This window comes from Tamandua tetradactyla, chromosome 20 (genome assembly GCF_023851605.1).
Source record: "Tamandua tetradactyla isolate mTamTet1 chromosome 20, mTamTet1.pri, whole genome shotgun sequence".
Classification (NCBI taxonomy): Eukaryota; Metazoa; Chordata; class Mammalia; order Pilosa; family Myrmecophagidae; genus Tamandua; species Tamandua tetradactyla.
In genome coordinates this window covers 51,373,135-51,392,307 of record NC_135346.1, presented here as the reverse complement: position 1 = coordinate 51,392,307, position 19,173 = coordinate 51,373,135, and the positions used below count along the sequence as shown (strand labels likewise).

At 46.3% G+C, this 19,173-nt stretch overlaps 1 long non-coding RNA gene across 1 annotated transcript in view; it reads left to right on the top strand.

The window, feature by feature from the left end:
- LOC143664600 (uncharacterized) overlaps window positions 1–19,173 on the top strand; it is a 40,312-nt gene that overhangs the window by 1,635 nt on the left and 19,504 nt on the right. The window contains exons 2-3 of the long non-coding RNA XR_013166540.1: window positions 2,712–2,878; window positions 3,681–3,793. This is a non-coding gene — a long non-coding RNA (uncharacterized LOC143664600). The remainder of the gene's footprint in view (window positions 1–2,711; window positions 2,879–3,680; window positions 3,794–19,173) is intronic.

Here is a 19,173-nt window from a genome sequence, read left to right as displayed (position 1 = left end):
CAGCTTCCCACTTTGCCATTCAAGGCCCTTTCCAATCTAGTTTCCTGATTATCTTTCCAATGATCCCCACATTGCACGTTCTTTCTTTCAGCCAAAGACACACCTCCCAGCCTTTGCACTTCTTGCTCCCCATGCCCGGTAAACCCTTTCTTCTCCTCTTTTCCCCGCGAACTCCTACTCATCCTTCAACACCTTAGAGGTGACTGTATTTCCTCTGACGCTTACTTTGAAATCCTGTGGCCAGAATTGGTATTTCCATCCTCAGTGCCCTTATCATTTTCTTGTGGCTCTTGATAAGTCAGGTGATAAATCACCATGTGAGGATGCATTCATTTCCTAGGAGTGTGCTTTAAAATATTTAGCATCTGGAATGGCAGAGGTCCCAATCTATCAGGAGCAGGTCCTTGGAGTCCCCTCTGCAGGACCTCTCACTTGCTGGATCATGGTATCAGGGACCTTGGAGACCCAGGGCAGCGTGTTTCTTCCTTTTAAAAGCAGGTCTGTGCATCCTGGTGCATCCTGGCTGGCCAGCATTCCTGAGAGTCCCCCACTTGCCCATGAGCTGACTTCCAGCAGCAGCTGGGTCTAATTTATCTCTGGGTCCTAGTGCTAAGGACAGGGCGTGGCCCAGAGTCAGAGCTCAGGAAAGGAGGATGGAAGGGTGTGGGGAGAAGCAGGGCGCTCTGTAGTGACCTGAGTTCTTGCAACTTTCTCAAGGGACAGGAGCTTACACAGCCTGTTCTGAAACCTGGAGACCTCATCACTCCAGCTTTCCCCAAAGGACCTTCCACCACTAATGAGTCCAGTGAACCGTATGTCCTGCAGTGCCTGTGAGAAAACAGAAGGAAGTGGAGGCAATCCCAGGCCACACACATCCACACAAGGCACAGAAAAACACTTATACACAAACATACGCACAGATATGCACAATGCATGTGCACATCTAAACACACATGCCACAGTTGCACCCAAACACACCCCATATTCCCAATACACCTCCCCCCTCCCTAACGCCCATGGTGACCCCGAGAAGCCAGAGTATGACCAAGGTGGCTCTATAGAATGGTCAGAGGGTGGGGACCCGGGTGCTGGGAAGGCACAAGCAGAGGGATGCCAGAGGGCACAAAGGAAAAGTGAAGTGGCTGCTCTGGCTAGGTGGGCCTGGGAGAAGGAGGGTTCAGAGGTTGGGCAAGGGAGTGAGGGGCTGGCTAAGAGGGAGGGGCCCACACGTGGGGACGACCTTCCAGGTACCAGGAACACACTAGGTCCTTAGTGTTACCATCTCTCCTAATTTTCAGACCTACCCTGTGAGTTGGGCTTTGATGATCTCATCACACAGATCTGATGATCTCATCGCACAGATCAGGCTCTGGTGATGCAGCCACTTGTCCGGGACACCCCCCACCCAGGAATTAGGCCTCACTTGGAGCTCTGTATGTGCTAGATTCCAAATCCCAAGTTCATTCCACCCAGCCACCTATTTGGGCAAGAAGGTGTGTAAGTTATCCTTTATTCCCTCTCTGCTCTGTGCTTATTCCTCTCCCCTTCCTCAAAGATGCACCTGGAGTGAAGACCTCCCTCCCATTGAACTCTAGTTGGGAAAAAATGGGTAAGATATGTGGGATTTAGGCTAGGTGGGGATTTCTCAACCTTGGCACTGTTGACAAGTTGGGCTGGGCCATCCTTTGTTGAGGGGGCTGCTCTGTGCCTCATAGGATGTTTAGCAGCATCCTTGGCCCCTCCTGGTTAGACGCCAGTAGCATCCCCCTCCCCTAGTTGTAACAGCCAAAAAATATCACCAAAAGTTGCCAAACATCCTCCGGAGGTGAAGTGGGGGTGGGTGCCAAATCACCCCTAGTTGAGAACCACTAGGTTTGGACAGATGGCCAGCTTTGAGGCTCTGGAGGGAATTTCATAGGTCTCTTGGCCCCTCTACAAAGATTTTAGCAGTCCGGTGGACAGCTGTCCCTCTGGTCCAGGTACTGACAGTCAGGCTGGAAGGCAGGGGGATGGACAACATGACCTCCAGAGGGCCTTCCGGGTCCCGTGGACCTGGCAGGGGGTCGGCCTCCCCCTCCCCCATGGCTAACTAGGCTCCCATAGGCACACTTTGTCCTGCCAGCTCCCTTCCGCCCACACCCCCAGGACGGCAGACCCAATAGCCAATTATGAAAATTGAAAAATCCAGGTCTTGGCCTCAAATGAGTGTTTTCCTTTGGTGCTTCCATTCTCCTGTAATAAGTGCCTGGCCACTAAGGAATCTCAGGAATGTGGCCTTGATAATGAAAATCAGCGTCCGGCTCGGAGGGGCCCACTCTATGAGAGGCCTGGGCAGCCCCTCCCCTGCTGGGGAGCACTTGCTGAAATTGGCTGTCCCCACTTGCCCCGGGCCTGCTTCCATATCCCCATTTCCAGCTGCCTGGCTGCAGCACCCACCTTCTGAAGGAAGCAAGACTTCATATGAATGTTTGGCTTCATATCAGGAGAAAGAGAATAAGACAAAACATACCTCCAACCCCACATTTCTGGAGTGTTTATGCTCTCATTAAATCGTCTCAACAATGATACTATTATTATCCCCATCTTACGGGGGAAGAAGGAGAGGCACAGAGAGGTTGTCACTTGCCCAAGTGCCTATGGCTGGCAGGTAGAGGAGCTGGGATTTGAACCCAGGAAACTGTGTCATCAAAACTGTGGCTTCACTGTTACAGGACCCAGTTGTCTGGAGCTCCTGGAATGAAACCTGTGTATAGAGTCCTGGACTTTGAGAGTGCCCTGGCGTGGCTGGGCTGGAGAGAAGCTCTGCAGGAGGTTGTGGGCTCCTGGCCCATCTCCCTCTCCCTGGCTGTGGGGATTTTACTGTACCCTGAAAACAAAGGTGGGGAAGGGGCTGATGGAGAAGGAGGCTTCATAGCTGGGTTGGCGAAGGATACCCACCTTTCTCTGGGTACCTCCTGAGAACCTGGTTCATTTATGTTTTACCCCAAAGATTGTGTGCCCCCAATTCAGGAAGCCAATCCCTGCTATTTCCCAGGAATCAGCGTAGTGAGACATTTTAAGGCACAGGCTCACCTCCTGTGGGACCAGGGCCATTCTGCTATACAATAATATGTGCTCCTGGGCAAGTTCCTAAATATCAGTTTTCCTCATCTGTGAAGTGGAAAGAAAAGAATCTCATACCGCATAGAGCTGTGAGATTGCATATGGCAGTGGACACCAGGGGCTCAGTCCACGGCTGGCACATGGGCTCTCTAAGATGCTTGGCTTCTACTGTGGTGGGGGGGTGGGGGTCATCTAAGTCCTTAGAAGTGAGGAGCCCTGGTGTCACCCAAGGAAAGTCACTCTCATGTCACCTGGGGAAGGTCACCCAACCACACTGGGACTCAGGTCACCCACCTGTAAACTAGAGCAAAGGGCCGTTCATGGAATGCATTGGTGAGTGCCAGGCAGCAGATGACATGTGCAAAGGCTCAGAGGTGGGAGATGGCATTGGCTTGTTCTGAATTCCACGTAGTCTGGGATGCTTAGACAGGGACCTGGGCCAGAGGAGAGTCAAGAGAGATGAGACTGCAAAGTGAACGGGCTTCAGCTTGAAAGCTTCTGAAGGCCAGGGGCTTTGGAGGGGAAAGATGTCCCAACCCCAACCAGAACGGCTGGTGATTGTGCCCTTTTTTCCCCAGCACCCCAGGAGCCCAAAGTTGCATCCTCAGAGGAGTGAAGGTCAGGGAGGGAAGGAAACAGCTTGGCTGGGCTGGGGAAGGAAGAAAATTCCAGGACAAGGCCCGCAGGGCAGGTACCTCCTCTCCCTCTCCTCCCGCCCTGTGCCTGGCACCCTCCCCGCACATACACACCATTATGTATTACTCACAGTGGGCTGATTGTGGACACCGAGGACCTGGGGCAGGGGCTGAGCTGGAGCAAAATACTACTAATAATAACCACTATTTATCAAGGGCATCTTGTGTGCCAGGTACCTGGCTAAGGGCTTCCCAGGCATTATCTCATTTAATCCTTACCAGGGCCCCATGAGGAAGGGATTATGCTCCTTGTTTCATGAGAAAATTAAAGTTCAGAGGGGCTGAGTGCTTTGCTCAAGGTCACACAGCTTTCAGGATTTTGCCACAGGCAATCAGTCCCAAGGGCTTTACAGGCACACTCGGCAGCAGTTCCAGAGGCCTGTTTCTCTTAAACGGGTGACAGAGGTAGGGTGGGGACCTCGTAACCCTCCTTGCCAAGCTGCCCTCAGAATTTATTCCATAGCATTTTAAGTCAAATGAAGTCAACATTTAGTGAATGACTTTAATAAGCTGTGCTTTTCCATATTAGTTATTTTAAGATGTACCATTGATTTAATAACTTGCAGAGTAGAAAAATGAAATAATGCATATCGATGGATGTGCCCTGAATTCTGTCACTCTGTATCATGGGAATATGAGAACTTCAGAATGGTGGAAGCACTGGGCCAGGTTCTAGGTTAAACATGGCAATGCCGATACGGACAGCACAACTCACAGGCATATTCATGCCTCTGTCTATTCTTTCAAGTGTCCAACACATTTTGCATGCATATTGTATTGAAGTACAATTTTACATGAAGCAACAGGCACATATACTCAGTGAATTTTCCCGTGTATACGTACCCATAACCATCATTCCTCCAAGGATAATTTGTTAAGGACTAATATTTTTTCAAATGTTGGGAACAAAATTGTGAACCTCATTGACAAGTCCTTCCTGACTGTGTTACCATCAGAAAACAAGGCTTTTAATAGCCAGGCCCGCCTGATCCCACATCGAACAGAGAAACAAGTCTGTCTTGGTGAGAAAGTGAGTTTTGTTACAGGCGCACATGTAAGGAATCGGAGGAAAAGTTTTCCAAGACCAATTCAGAGAGAGGAGGGTGATTTGGGCATTTATAAGCCCAGACAGACAAAGAAATGACCAGGATCCAGAAGAAAGCAAAAGAGAGAAAAAGAAAGAAAAAAAAAAAATAGAAGCGGAAAAGCTGTTTGGTCAGCATATCCTTTTATCTTGTAGACACTTCTTTTTGTGGACTATTTAGGTTTTTGAATTTTTCCTTCAAAAGGAGATGGGTGCTGATATTAACCCATGGTGTCTTATTCCTGCAAGCAGAGCAAGGGAGGGCTTTATTACAGTAACAGAAAAGGAACAGAGTAAATTTTTGAGATTAAATCAACAGCAAGCTATTTCCACAAGGGCTTTTAGGCTTAAAATAACTCAAGTTTGCTTGAGTGGAATGATCATAATAAACATTTTTATAGCTACTGAAGACTATACTAAGCATTTTCCAGCTAAAGGATTATATTGAGTATTTTTCCTAACTATCTAGCCGTCAAATGGAGAGGTAAGTCCAGTGGGCAGAAAGACAATCACTAAATAAACTGACAATGAAGTCCATTCAATTATTGCAATTACCTTGGTGTTCTGAGAAAAACCAAGCAGTGTGTGAAGATAAAAAAGAAAGAAGAGGCATATCCATTTAAAATAGGGTGCTTAGGGAGAATCTTTTTCATGCAGTTAGCTGGAACTTGAAGACATGAAGTTGTCCTCAGGGAAAAACATTACAAGCAAGGGAAACAGAAAGTGCAAAGTTCCTGAGGTGGCAAAGGACCTAGCTTTGTAGAAGACCACCGTGAGTATGGAGTAACAGCAAGACGTGACTGGAGAGGAGGGTGTTCTAGTTTGAAAGCTGCCAGAATGCAATATACAAGAAACAGAATGACTTTTAAAAAGGGGATTTATTGAGTTGCAAGTTTACAGTTCTAAGGCTGTGAGAATATCCAAATTAAGGCAAGGCTATGAAAATATCCAAATCAAGGCACCAACAAGAGGTTACCTTCACTCAAGAAAGGCCGATGAAGTATGGGGGTTCTGTCTCAGCTGGAAGGACACATGGCGTTGTCTGCTAACTTTCTCTCCTGGCTTCTTATTTCATGAAGCTCCCCTGGGGGCATTTTCTTTCTTCATCTCCAAAGGTCTCTGGCTGCATGGGCTCTAAAAACTTTTTCCAAAATGGTTCCCTGTTCAAGGGCTCAGTGTGCAGCCCCACCTTGAATGGGTGGAGACACATCTCTGTAGAAACAATAAAAAAGGTCCCACTCAGCAATATTGAATGAAGATTAAAGGACATGGCTTTTCTGGAGTACACAGTGGATTCAAACTAGCACAGTGGGCATTGGCCAAGTCATGCCAGGTCTCACCAAACAACTGAATGTGACAGGGAATTTGGATTTGCTTCTGATGCAGATACATACCATCTAGTGGCATTGGTATTGTGGCAGAGAGTCAGAGAAGGCTTTTTGAGGTGGTAGGTTCTTGCCCAAGCGAGCAAGGCAGGAAACGGCATTCTGGACAAAATCCTGTGTCCAAGGACACAAAGATATGAGGCCAGAGGCCCTGCTCAAGGGTTTGCAACAAGCCCTGGCTGGGGAAACAATGGGTGAAGGGAGTGCAGAGAGGAGTTGTGTGGATTATGAGCAATGGAGCAGGGGAGGCAACCAAGGACCATTCCTTGGTGGTTGCATTAGTTTCTGTAGCTCCTACAACAAATTACCATAAACTGGAAGGCTTAAAACTTCAGATGCTTATTCTCTCACAGTTCTGGAGGCTAGAAATCTGAAATCAATGTCAGTAGAGCCCTACTCCCCCTGGAAGCTCTAAAGGATAAGGCTTCCCTGGCTCTTCCAGTTTCCAATGGCTCCAGGTGCTCCTTGGCTTGAGGTAGCATCATTCCATTTGCTTCCTCTGTTTTCACTTGTTCTTCTCTCTTGGGTCTCTGTGTGGGTCCCTGCCTTTTCATAAATGGACAGCAGTCATTGGATTTGGAACCCACCCTAACCCAGTGTGATCTCATCTTAACTTATCTGCAAAGACCCCTTTTCCAAATAAACACATTCACAGCTTCCAAGTGGGCATGAATTCTGTTGAGACATTATTCAACCCACAGACGTGGTCACCAGGGGAGTTTGGATTTTTGTCCTGAAAACAATGCTTTAGAAAACTACTCTGGGGCAGCACATAAAGCAAATTGGAGATATCACAAATGTGGAATGGGATTTGACCCAGAGGTGCCAGGATGGGGGTGGGGGTCTCTCTGAAACCCACACGAGGTGAGTCTCCCATGAGCATCTGCAGTGCCATGTACAGAGGACCCAGAGCATTCAATAACCTGTCCGTCCCTGCTGTCTTAATCAAAGAAAGGGGCTGAATTTCCTACTCAAGTTCACAGTGCCTGACCATAGCAGGGGCTCAGGAGTAACTGATTTCTACCTTACATGGTCCTCTTAACCTCCTCCAACTATTGACTCCCTGATTCTGCAGCAGCCCCCCCGCCCCCCACTGGACCCACTCAGCACTCCATCTGCCCACCCCAGCCCCAGCTGTGCAGCATCACGTTCGCAGGCTGAAGGGCTTAGGTAGACTTGGGATCGAATCCTGGCTCTGATGCTTACTTGCTTGGTGACTTAGTCCAGGCTGTTAACCTCTCTGAAGCCCTGTTTCCCCATTCCTTAAATGGGGATGGTGCTGGTATCTAACTTCTGGGGTTGTGGAGAAGATTTGATAAGCTCCAGACCTGTAGCAAGTCCTTAATAGGAAAGAAAAATGTCAGGGGATGCTGCAGTTTTTCAGCCTCCCACTGGCCCAGTTTTCAGCCTCCCACTGCAGTCCAGAGCAGAACAGATCTGGCCAGAAAGGAAGAAGCGCAGGCTGTGGTCTAACCCTCCCACCTTCATCTGGTGTTGCAGTTTGGTATTTTTTCAAAGCTGGTATTAACCTGCAAATCAATCCAAGAAGAAAGTATAGGCTCCTTCGATAGTTCTGGTATAAGCTGAGGTCTTACCTCCAATGACTGCCCGTGCCTCACTAAAAGAAATATCCCCAACCCCCATGTCCCCTTACTCTCTCACATGCAGGGTGAAACTTAAAACTCGAAAACATCCAATACAGCTTCAGTGTGGAGAGGATTGCTTATCAAATTGAGTGAAGTGTTTAATTTGAAAATATAAAATTATATAATAAGGATGGAAAGATCTAGATAGCTCCAGAAACCAGGGCTCTATAGCATGTTATTTATTTATTTTTTTATTAATTAAAAAAAATTAACAAACAAAACATGTAGAAATCATTCCATTCTGCATATATAATCAGTAATTCTTAATATCATCACATAGTTGCATATTCATCATTTCTTAGTACATTCGCATCGATTTAGAAAAAGAAATAAAAAGACAATGGAAAAAGAAATAAAATGATAATAGAGAAAAAAAAAAACTGTACGTACCATACCCCTTACCCCTTGCTTTCATTTACCACTATTTCAAACTGACTTTATTTTAACATTTGTTCCCCCTATTATTTATTTTTATTCCATATGTTCTACTCTTCTGTTGATAGAGTAGCTAAAAGGAGCATCAGACATAAGGTTTTCACATTCACAGAGTCTCATTGTGAAAGCTATATCATTGTTCAATCATCATCAAGAAACATGGCTACTGGAACACAGCACTACACTTTCAGGCAATTCCCTCCAGCCTCTCCACTACATCTTGAACAACAAGGTGATATCTACTTAATGCATAAGAAAAACCTCCAGGATAACCTGTCGACTCTGTTTGGAATCTCTCAGCCATTGACACTTTGCCTCATTTTACTCTTCCCCATTTTGGTCGAGAAGGTTCTCTCATTCTCTTGATGTTAATTCTCAGCTCATTCTAGGGTTTTTCTCAGTCCTTTGATGCTGAGTCTCAGCTCATTCCAGGGTCTTTGTCCCACGTTGCCAGGAAGGTCCACACCCCTGGGAGTCATGTCCCACGCAGAGAAGGGGAGGGTGGTGAGACTGCTCATCATATTGGCTGGAGGGAGAGGCCACATCTGAGCAACAAAAGAGGCTCTCTTGGGGGTGACTCTTCGGCCTAAATTTTAAGTAGACTTGACCTCTCTTTTGTGGGGTTAAGTTTCATGTGAACACACCCCAAGACTGGGGGCTTAGCCTATAGCTTTGGTTGTCCACACTGCTTGTGAGAATATCAAGAATTCAACTTGGGGAAATTGAATTTCTCCCCACTCTCACCATTCCCCGAAGGGGGCTTGCAAGTACTTTTCCAGTCACTGATCAAATCATTCTGGGATTCATCGGGGGATCACTCTGGACAAACCAACAAAATCTCATATAGCATGTTATTTTTGAAAGAAGGCTTCTGAACTACTTTTTTTAGAAGAATAGTAAGATTGTAGGGGCTGGCCACTACTTCATGGCTATTCTACCTGCCAGACAAGGTCTTGCAGCTTCACTGGCCTGAGGGGTACAATCTAAGGTGCCAGGATTACTTTCAGGGTTGAGCTGCTACCATTAGGAAACCAGTAGTGGAGGAGAAGGTAGATCCCCCATGAACTTCTCTGGGAAAGCTGTTGAGTAAGTGTGGAATAATCGACTGGTGTTAAAAATCTTGAGGCTGCTGGACCAACAGTCAAACCAAAAATATGCACAGTTTTAGTTAAGGAGATGTTTGAGAGTTCCACTTAGTTTGGGAAGAGGCTGTCTTCAAACCCTAGTCTTGCCACTTATTTGGGGACTATCGGTTGGGATTAAATTCATGTGCAAGTTAATAAAGACCCCCAAATTGTGGTGATTCAAAGACAGATATGAAGTCTGAAGTTCAGCAGTCCATGAGTAATATGGCATTCCTTGGTGTCCTGGACCCAGAATCTGCCATGAAAGGGTACCGTTCCCAAGGTCACCTCATAGGCCAAGACAGCTGCTGAAGCTCCATCCACTATGCTCACATTCCAGCCAGCAAGAAAGAAAAAGGAAGAAGAAAGGGCAGACCTTCCTCCCCTCACCCCACACCCTGCATTCCTTTTAAGGGCACTTTATGGAGTTGCACATGCCATCACAGCCTAAATCCCCTTGGCCAAACTGAATCACACAGCCACATCTGGATGTAAGTGGGGCTGGAAAAGGGTGGCCTTATGTCTGGATAAAAATGAGAGATCATGAATTGAGGAGTATCCAGCAGCCTCTGCCACTATTGGGAAAAATCAGTCCCCTCTGAGCCTTGTTTTCTTCACCTGTAAAATGGGGTTAACAATAGCATTCATGGAGTTGTTATAAGAATTAACTGAGATTCTATGAAATACCAAATGCATTGCCCAGAATATGGCAAGTGCTCAATATCTTCCAAGACTTGTTCATGTTCTTGCAACCCATGACTCACCTTTGATTATCTGCAATAAACTGAGAAATTGCCCTTTCAAAATCCATCTCAGGCTGCATGAAGTCCACCCTTGGACTAATTTAATGTCATGTCCCCTTAATGGCAACACCTGTTTTGGAAATTGGACAGAAGGGAAACTCACAGGGGATTCAGCTGCAGGAATGATCTTTATCCCTGTTTTACAGCTCAGGAAACTCAGGCTGGCAAAGGTGAAAGGACATTGGCAAGTTCATCTAGTTAAAGAAAGAGCTCGGGTTTGAACCGGGTCTTCTTCCCGAGTCTGCATTCCTAACTCTGTGCTCTATCGCTACTCTTCTCTGATCACCATGGGCAAGCATGTGTGCTGGTGGGAGACTCCAAAGGAAAAGGCTTTTCTCGGGAGGCTTGCCTTATGTCACGGGGACATTTTATAGCCATCACTGTGCTCTGGCGGCTGTTTCCCGACACCCCTGCTTGTGGATGAGCTCGGGGGCTCCATCTGACATCCCCAGGAATGCCTGCAGCCTTGAGGCCAAGGCAGGAGGCAGGCTTCCCAGTGGGATGGGGATGCCTTCTGGAATCCAGCACAGTGCTGGAGGGCAGGTGTTGCACGGCCCCAGCCCGAGCTCTGTGTGTGGGTCAGGCTCACACTATTCCCAGCCAAGCTGCTCGGGGTGACATCACAGTGTTTTACTTTTTCACAATCGCTACCAGTAGGTGCCTGCCTAGTGCTGCGGCTGGGGTTCCGGGTTGGCTGAGACTCCCAGAAAGAACCACAATTGCTCGGGGGCCTTCCACCTACAGGAGCCAAGGAAGCCGAGCCAAGGGGTTCTGCCAAGACTGGCACCAGTTCTGCCCACTGGGGAGAGATCGGAGTAAACAGGGCGCCTTCAGCTCTGGGCACTCCTGCCCCATGAGAGCTCAGACTGAATCCAGAGGGCCCAGGCCGAGGCCCTCCTTGTGGTCCTGTCCTAGAAAGTTCTGGGGTGGACTGGGGGGATGGAGAAGGAGAGGTCTGTTTCTCACGTTCTTTGCTTGGTCTCTTGATCCCACAAAATCTGCTGAGTTCTCAGCCCAGCTGAAGAATAGGGTGCCAGGAGTGGAAAAGACAGGGGAGTCCCAGGAAATTGTGGAAACTGAGGCTGAAGTGTCAACCAGGACCCCATCTTTGAAGGTTCCCTTAGAGGGTTTGGATTTCTATCCAAGAATACCAGGAACTAAAGGTAGCTTTTAAACAGAAATGGGACACAGTCCAATTAGTGTTCTAGAAAAATCTCTGCAGCAGTGTGGAAGGTGGATTGGGCAGGAAAACCCAATTTGACATAATCTATATGACATATGAGCACCCAGAAGCCTCCGGGGGGTCTCAAGTGGCTCATGCCCCTGCGCGATGGGCCAGTTTCTGCCCAAAGCAGGCCTCAGTCTGGACTTGTCTTTTTCCTCTGGGTGCAGAGTCCCCCTTGCCCACCCCCACCCCGGCACTCATCAACATGTTTGTCTGGGTTGAGTTGCACACACCTTGAGGGCAGAGGTTCTGTCTTGTACCGGGGTCCACTGTCTTAACAGTGCCTGGTGGATAGGAGTTGCTTAATAAATGATGGAAGCTTTAATGAATTCCCAACTGGAACCCATTCCCGTGGCTCATGTACCACCCCCCCACTGCCCTCCTCCCAGCCTGGACCCCTGCAGGAGGCAGAATGCTTACAGGCCATGGGGTTTGGTAGGAGGTGGGTCTGGGATTGAATTTTGCCTCTCTGATATTTACTTGTCACTGCTTTACATACAGATTTTGACTGATTGCTTCATTCATTCTTTCTCCTTTTTCCTCTTTGCTGACCTCTTCATCAAATTTTCCTGGGGTGCCAACATAAGCCATTCTCAGGTGCTGGATTCACACAGCAAAGGGATCCCTGTTTAGGGCTTTTTTAGGGTGGGGGATTCACCTTGATAATGTCAAAACCATATGGTGAGGGTCATAATAAGAGAGTTATTTAAGCACGGTGTTTTCAAAGAGTGTAGGGAGGGACACACAACCTAGTTGGGTCGAGGGGCCTCTGGCTTCCTGCTGGAGGTGACAGCTGAGCTGAGCCTGAATGATGCTGGAGTCAAACAGGCAGAGAGTGAGGACTGGAGGGAGACAGCGGCCCGGGGAAGGGGTCTGTCTGGCACTGCCAGGGCAGCTCTCCAGCCCAGCATGCTGCAGGGGAGAGATTTCCCAATAGAGCAAATCTCTGGCACTCCTGCTGGGAATTAGGTATTTTTCTTTCATAGCTTCTCAGCATCCAGGCCACCTGCTCATCTGGTTCTTGTCATAAAAAATTCACCTTGTGCCAGGCTGAAATGAGGCCTCTCTCCCCTTCTCCTCTTGCCCCTCCCCTCACCCCAGCTTGGCACACACATCTCCTTCAGGGAACCTGAGCCAAGGAGGGTGGGGCTAGAGAATGGGGTTTGGTGGAGGGTGGGCAGGGAGGATGGACACTGCAGACAGCCATAGGACAAGGTCCTCAGTGACCTGGCCACTGGAGAATGGCAGCTCTCCTCATCCACAGAAATCCACTCCTGCTCATGCAGGCTTAGGTGTTCTGCTTTGCTATTCCCCTCTGTAAAATGGGGCTAGATAACCACATTTCAAGGAAATGCAATTTAACACCTATTTATTGAGCCCCCTCTGCATGCCTGGTTTCTGGGGCATACGGAGGTAAACAACGCACACATAGCCTCAGGTCCCCACTGAGTTTTCAGTTAAGCTTCTCCCAGCTCATCAATTTGTCTTCTCAGGGCTCTCTGGGAAGGAGTGCTGTGATAGATTACTGATGTCTGCATGGGCAAGGCAAAAGTGGCAAGGCACAAGCTAAGTATCAACAATCAGCTAACTTTGACTTAGATCAGTCAGGTCTTCCGAGGAGAAGATCTCTGGTTGAGGACGCCCCCTGGGTAGGCAGATACCAGATCATCTTATCACCAAGTAGTGCAGCATGAGCTAGTACACAAAATGACCATGATTATACATTTTTCTTGGCTGAGTGAGGAGGCTTGGGGAGCACTGTCAGCATCAGTAGCTTGCTTGTCATTGGCTGAACAAAATAATTTGAAGCTGGGAAACATCTGGGAAGGTAAAGTGAAGGCAGTGACTGGTCCTCCTTTCCACTTCCCTGCTTCTGTCTCTAGGTAGGACCACAGTGAATCAGAAGAGGTAAGACCTGACACTGGTGGGAAGTCAGCCCAGACCGGGATTCTCCTTCTGTCGGAGTTGCCCATTCTGACATCTAACAGCCCTTCCTGTCGGGATCTCCCCATTACCCTTGAGCCCTTTGCACCATTTAACCCTTGTTCTTCCTGCCCCATCCATAGCAAAATATCAGCCACATTCTCTCCTCTGCATGACCAGTATGTGGTCCTCAAATCCAGGCTCTTTTCCTCTTTCTTTTTTATTTTCCTTATTCTTTCTTACTATGAGATCTTAGATAAACTCGTATCACTGATCCTCGGTTTCCTCATCTGCAAAATGGGAAGAAAACAATAATAACTAGTTCGAGGGGTTGCTTTGAAGGTTCAATAGATCACAGGTGTAAATATGTCCATATTTACAGCTTAAAAATGCAAAAATGTTTGCTTTAAAAAACAAAAACCTTGAGACAAACCAACAAACAAAAAAATCAGTTGTCCCACTGAATTCCTTCCCTTTAACTCTTCCTTACGGATTTTTTTCTTCATGGATTTGTAGTAATCACCATTTATTGAACATTGACTGTATGCCAAGCACCATGTCTAGCAATTTACATGGCATCTCATTCAGCCTTCACAACAGACCACTGAAGTAGGCACATTGCTATCCCCATTTAACAGATGAAGAAACTGAGGCACAGAGAGTGGCTTGCCCACAGGAATGTGGTAAGTGGAAGGTCTGTCTCTTAACCACCATATGACTTGGGTCTCCACACTGAGGACTCCCTTCTGGGTGCTCTTTACTGTGCTCCATCTGGAAAGTAGAGCCCAAGACCCCTGTGAATCCGCTTAGAACACAGACTCTTAGAGGGAAGGGAATGAGCTCCTTTAGTCTTTACATCTCAAGCACTACACACAGAATCTTTCATGGAGTGATGCCACTAGTTGTCTAGGGGAAAAAATGAATAAATGAGTGAATGATGGAGGGATTTTAGACTGTCTTGTATTTTAATGTGTGGAAACAATTTTATATTAGATGGAGACCTGAGTTATTGTCCATCTTCTGCCCTTAATTTCTGTGTGACACTGTGATGTCAGTTGTTCCTTTTAGAAAATGGGAACAATTAATGTGTTTTCTGCCTTGCCATGGAGACTGGGCCAAAGGATCGATTAAAACACTTTCAGCTTAAATACAGCTAGATGATGCTGATCTTGTTCAATTCTATAGTCTAACAGTGCCCATCACATAGCAGGTGTTCCATGGTTATTTGTTGAATGAATGAAGGATATTGCTTTCCTCAGTTCTTTACGGTTATTAAAAGCCACAAAACCAACTTTACATTGGCAGGTCCATGAGTGGGCTAAATTGTCCTGGTTTGGAGTGCCCTCGTCTGTAGAGACCAGCTGAAAACCATCCTGGTGATAATGGCTGATTCTTCAATTAGGGTTGTGTTTACACATTCACGTACTGCAGCCTAGAAAGGGTTAAACCTTGGGCAGCACCGGCTGGGTGTTCTCCAACCCTGCCTAGTCCCATTACCTTGCCTGCAGCTGAGATTAGGCCATTAGTTTACTCATAAACAGGTGGCACACTCCACCTGGGAAACTAAAGATAAGGACCATTTTAAAGCGGCAGCACTAAATGCTCTCCAGGCTCAGGTCTCACACACCACCTAGATCTCCTGTCTGAGGTCATACTTTTTAGGTAGCTCTGCTCTATCCTTTGGAAACTCCTATGTTTGCATCAAGGCTTCGGGGGCCAGGGATGACCGCCCAGATAAATTAATTCCATAATCAGCTTTCTAGAATCAAGGGAGGTTTGGGCCAGGGAGGCACTGATCAGCTTCTTTCAATACCCCTAACAGTTTCTATCAAATCCACCCCTAACAGACAGTCTGGAGAACACTCATCCAGAACTAAAGCTGGTATCTTTCAAAGTTCCAGAAACTTCTACAAATTCTTATTTCTATTCTCTTTTGATCACAACTCTTTGGCCTTCCTCCCAGACCTTATTTCCTCACCAGTGAGATATTAGGGTAACTATGCAACATCTGAGATTTCCCTTGGCAATCCTGATTATAAACTGCCTTACTTGTTGCATTAGATGAGGGATTGGCCAGCTAAGGCTGGCAGGCCAAATCTGGTCCACCACATGTTTTCATATGGCCCAAGAATCCCAAGCACTAAGAATCTCTCTTCACATTGTTAAATGATTGGAAAAAACCAAAGAAGAGGAATATTTTGTGACAAGTGAAAATTACATGAATGTCAAATTGCAGTGTGCCCAATAAAGTTTTCTTGGAACACAGACATATTCATTTACATTTTGTCTACAGCTACTTTCCTTTTATAATGGCAGAGTTCAGTGGTTGTGACAAAGATCTTACACGGTGCTTTCATGGATTAGCTCTTCTGCTCAGTGCACTAGAAATCACAATGTCAAGGGCCACAAGTAAAACCTGTCTCTGTGTGTAAGAGACATTTCCAACAGGAAGTAAGTAAAATCTCAGTACAGAACAGCATTAACAGATGCAATCACAATTGATATTGTTGATAGAGAACACTGACTTTGAACTCCAATTAAACAGAATGCTATTTCTCCAAGACAGAATTCCATCTTATACCATTAGTGGCCTGTATTTTGAAATTTTGGATTCAATTATTATTATTATACTTTTAGTTCCATCAATGAGAAATCTAGAAATATTTTTCTCTCATTATATGTGTCTGATACCCTCGGTTTTGTCTCTTGACCTACAATGCCTACACTATTTACTATCTGGACCTTTAGAAAAAAAGTTTGCTGACCCCTGCCCTAGACCATTGACATGTGCGAAAAAAATCATGATTTTATTCTCCCAACACCCTGTCCTAGTTTGTTTTACATCCAGAGGGAATTTACAGATTACAGTCAAATGTTGGTTTCCATGCTTTCACCAATCTCAGAGGCCATTGAAAATGAATCAGAAGACCCAAAAGTGAACCAAAATTTATCCCTGGTCCTGGCATCCTGGACTGCTCCCTTCTCCCCTTCTTGCATATCCAGTACTCCTTCCTTAAGACGTTCCCTTCCCAAGGTATCCTCTCTGACTCATCAAGAGGTCATGGATTTTCTCCTCTTCTTGACAACCCTCCATAGGAGAAATCTAATTAATCTTGATTGCTTCATGGATTGACTGATACTAAACCAATGGAAATTTAATTTTCATTTATTCTAATATTATGCGAGCATCCTGCCAGGGACTAGATCAGTGGAGAGTAAATGAAGCCTCCTATTTGGTATAAATCCCAACCAGCAAGCCAGGATGCTCTAGGAACACTGGACTTGGAGTTGGGAATCTTGAATCTAAATTGAGCTTCACCACTTCCTATCTGTGTGATCTTATATAAGTTGCTTCCTCTCTCACAGTCTGCATTTTCTCACCTGCAAAAGAAAGCACTCAGGTGCAGTTACCTCTAGGATAGCTCTAAAATTTATTTTAAACTGGTTAAGCTGGCAATGAGGTACATCGGGAGGGCTAGCATTGAGTGGTGCCAACGGCCTCTTCCCTACCAAACAGCAAAACCCAGTCGCTTGGATTTTCCCATCCCCAGTCTCAGGATAAAAGGTCTCTTTAAGCCTTTCAGCCACCATCCTGGGCCCTCCCCACCCCCCCCCCCCACCCCACCTCAACCACATTCCCCCAGGGAATTCTGGAGCAGGCTTCAGCTCCCACAGCCCCGGGCTCAGCCAAGCCCAATTTCTTCATCCAGGATCAATTATTATTTTTTTTCTTCTTACCTTAAAGAATAATAATGAATCACACTGTCAACGCCACAGTCCTTTCTATTATTCCCTCTCTCTGCCCTTGGATTTCCTCTTTGGTTGTGTAATTTGGCCTTTACAATATCCTTTCCAGGCTAACAAAAATGAAGCACTTGAATGGAGGCATTAGAAGGAGGTTTGGTCTCCTAAGCCAGGAATTTGATTAGTTCTTGACTCCTACTTCTCCCTCACCCCCACATGGTTTCAGTGACCAAATCCCGCTTCCTTTTTTTCTTAAGAGTGTCTCAAGTCCATTCCCTCCTTCTCAGCCCCACAGTGACTACCTGAGTTGATGATAAGCATCATCTCTCCTTACATCTCCTGGGACTCCAGTCTGTTCCCTTCAACCCACTCACCATACAGCAATCCCAGGGGTCTTTCTCAATGTAAGTCTGGTCACCTGCCTCTTCCTCTTCTTTAAATCCTTCCTTGGCTCCCATTGCCCAAAGGATAGAGTCTAAGTTTCCTTACATATTGATGAGTTACAGCTGAATCTGACATGGTCTGTTGGTGCAGAGTAATTTTGAAAACTGAGCTGGGGGCCTTTAGTCAGGACGCATGCTCAGCCTGGCCCTGAAAGAATCTGAGTTTGTGCTCCTACTCGGTGCTTTACTCTACTCCATTACATATCTTTGCATGACTGGCATCCCAAACCCCTTTTCTTATGGGAGGAGTTCTGGGTGAGACTTGATGAGAGGTAGGGTCTAAACGCTACCTCTCTGTGTCCAGGCAGGGTAGTGGTGCTGGACATCAGCTTGGTCAGTTGGATGACCCCGTTTGGGCTTGAGTTTTGAGGAGTGACTCAGACTGGAATCCTTACACCTGCTCTTCCTTGACCCTCACTGTTTTCTTGAACCTGGTTCTCTGCCTTATATTTCAGTTTAGGGCCTTCCCTTGTGTCCTTTTTCCATTTAAAGTTTCCCAGTGTGAGTTTCTATTGCTGCAAAAAAGATGACCAACTGCTACCCTGAGTCAACCCCAGCATTTTCCTCTTTGTCCCTTGAGCTCAAGGCTACAACCATATTCTTTTGCATCTCTATAGGTTTGTACCTGCTGTTTGTGGTGGGAGAATAGCCAGTCCTATCTCAAGAATTCTCTGTTTTGAAATTATCTTGGGTGGGGATTTCTGTCATTTGCAACCCAAACAGTCCTGACTAATGCAGTTATTAAATAATAACAATTCTATTAAATTTGAAAATATTTACTGAGCATCTACTATGGGCCAGTCTCAAGCCTGAGCCTTTTGGCCTGAGTCACATGCCTACTCCTAGAGCTGTTTCCCAAAGGAAAATTCAGGGTGCTATTACCAGAAGGGGGCGAGGAATAGAAGATGAAGAGACAAACATGGCAGTCTCATAGACATTGATTATCATTATTTTTTAATTTAATCTCCAAACGATGGATATCAGTTTTCATTAAGGGATAAGAGACCCTGGAGAGTAGCAGGCAGGAGACAAGCTGTGGACCAGGTTTAGGAGTATGCCTTCTCCATTGGGGGTTAAAGCTAAAATCCTCAATGCTGGGAAGAGAGAACATGTTTGGTTATTTGCTTGGAAGTTCTACCACCAGTGACATTCTGCTCAAACCTACTTGGAAGACCCTAGGCACATTCACATTTTTCAATATTGTGAGGGTGAGAGGGAAACTGGGGTAATTCCCAGTTCCTTATCTGCCTCCCCACATACCTTTTATTCACATATAGATTTAGGTTGTTCCCAAGACTAAAATTCAGTTAAAGATCTTGCCCTGTCATTGTCTTATCAAGTTCTTTCCATGTCTCTGTGCCTCAGTTTCCTCACTTAAAAATAGGAGAGGGTTTGAACTGCATGATTGACTTTGAAGGATTGCTGTGATGATCAAACATGAGATTCCGATTTTGAAGAAATCAAAAATGCAGAGTGTAGTGGGAACATCAGCCAGAGTGGTTTCAAAAGGCAAATTCTCAGGTGTCTATCATGCTAACCCATTTGGATGGTAGCAGATTGTAGA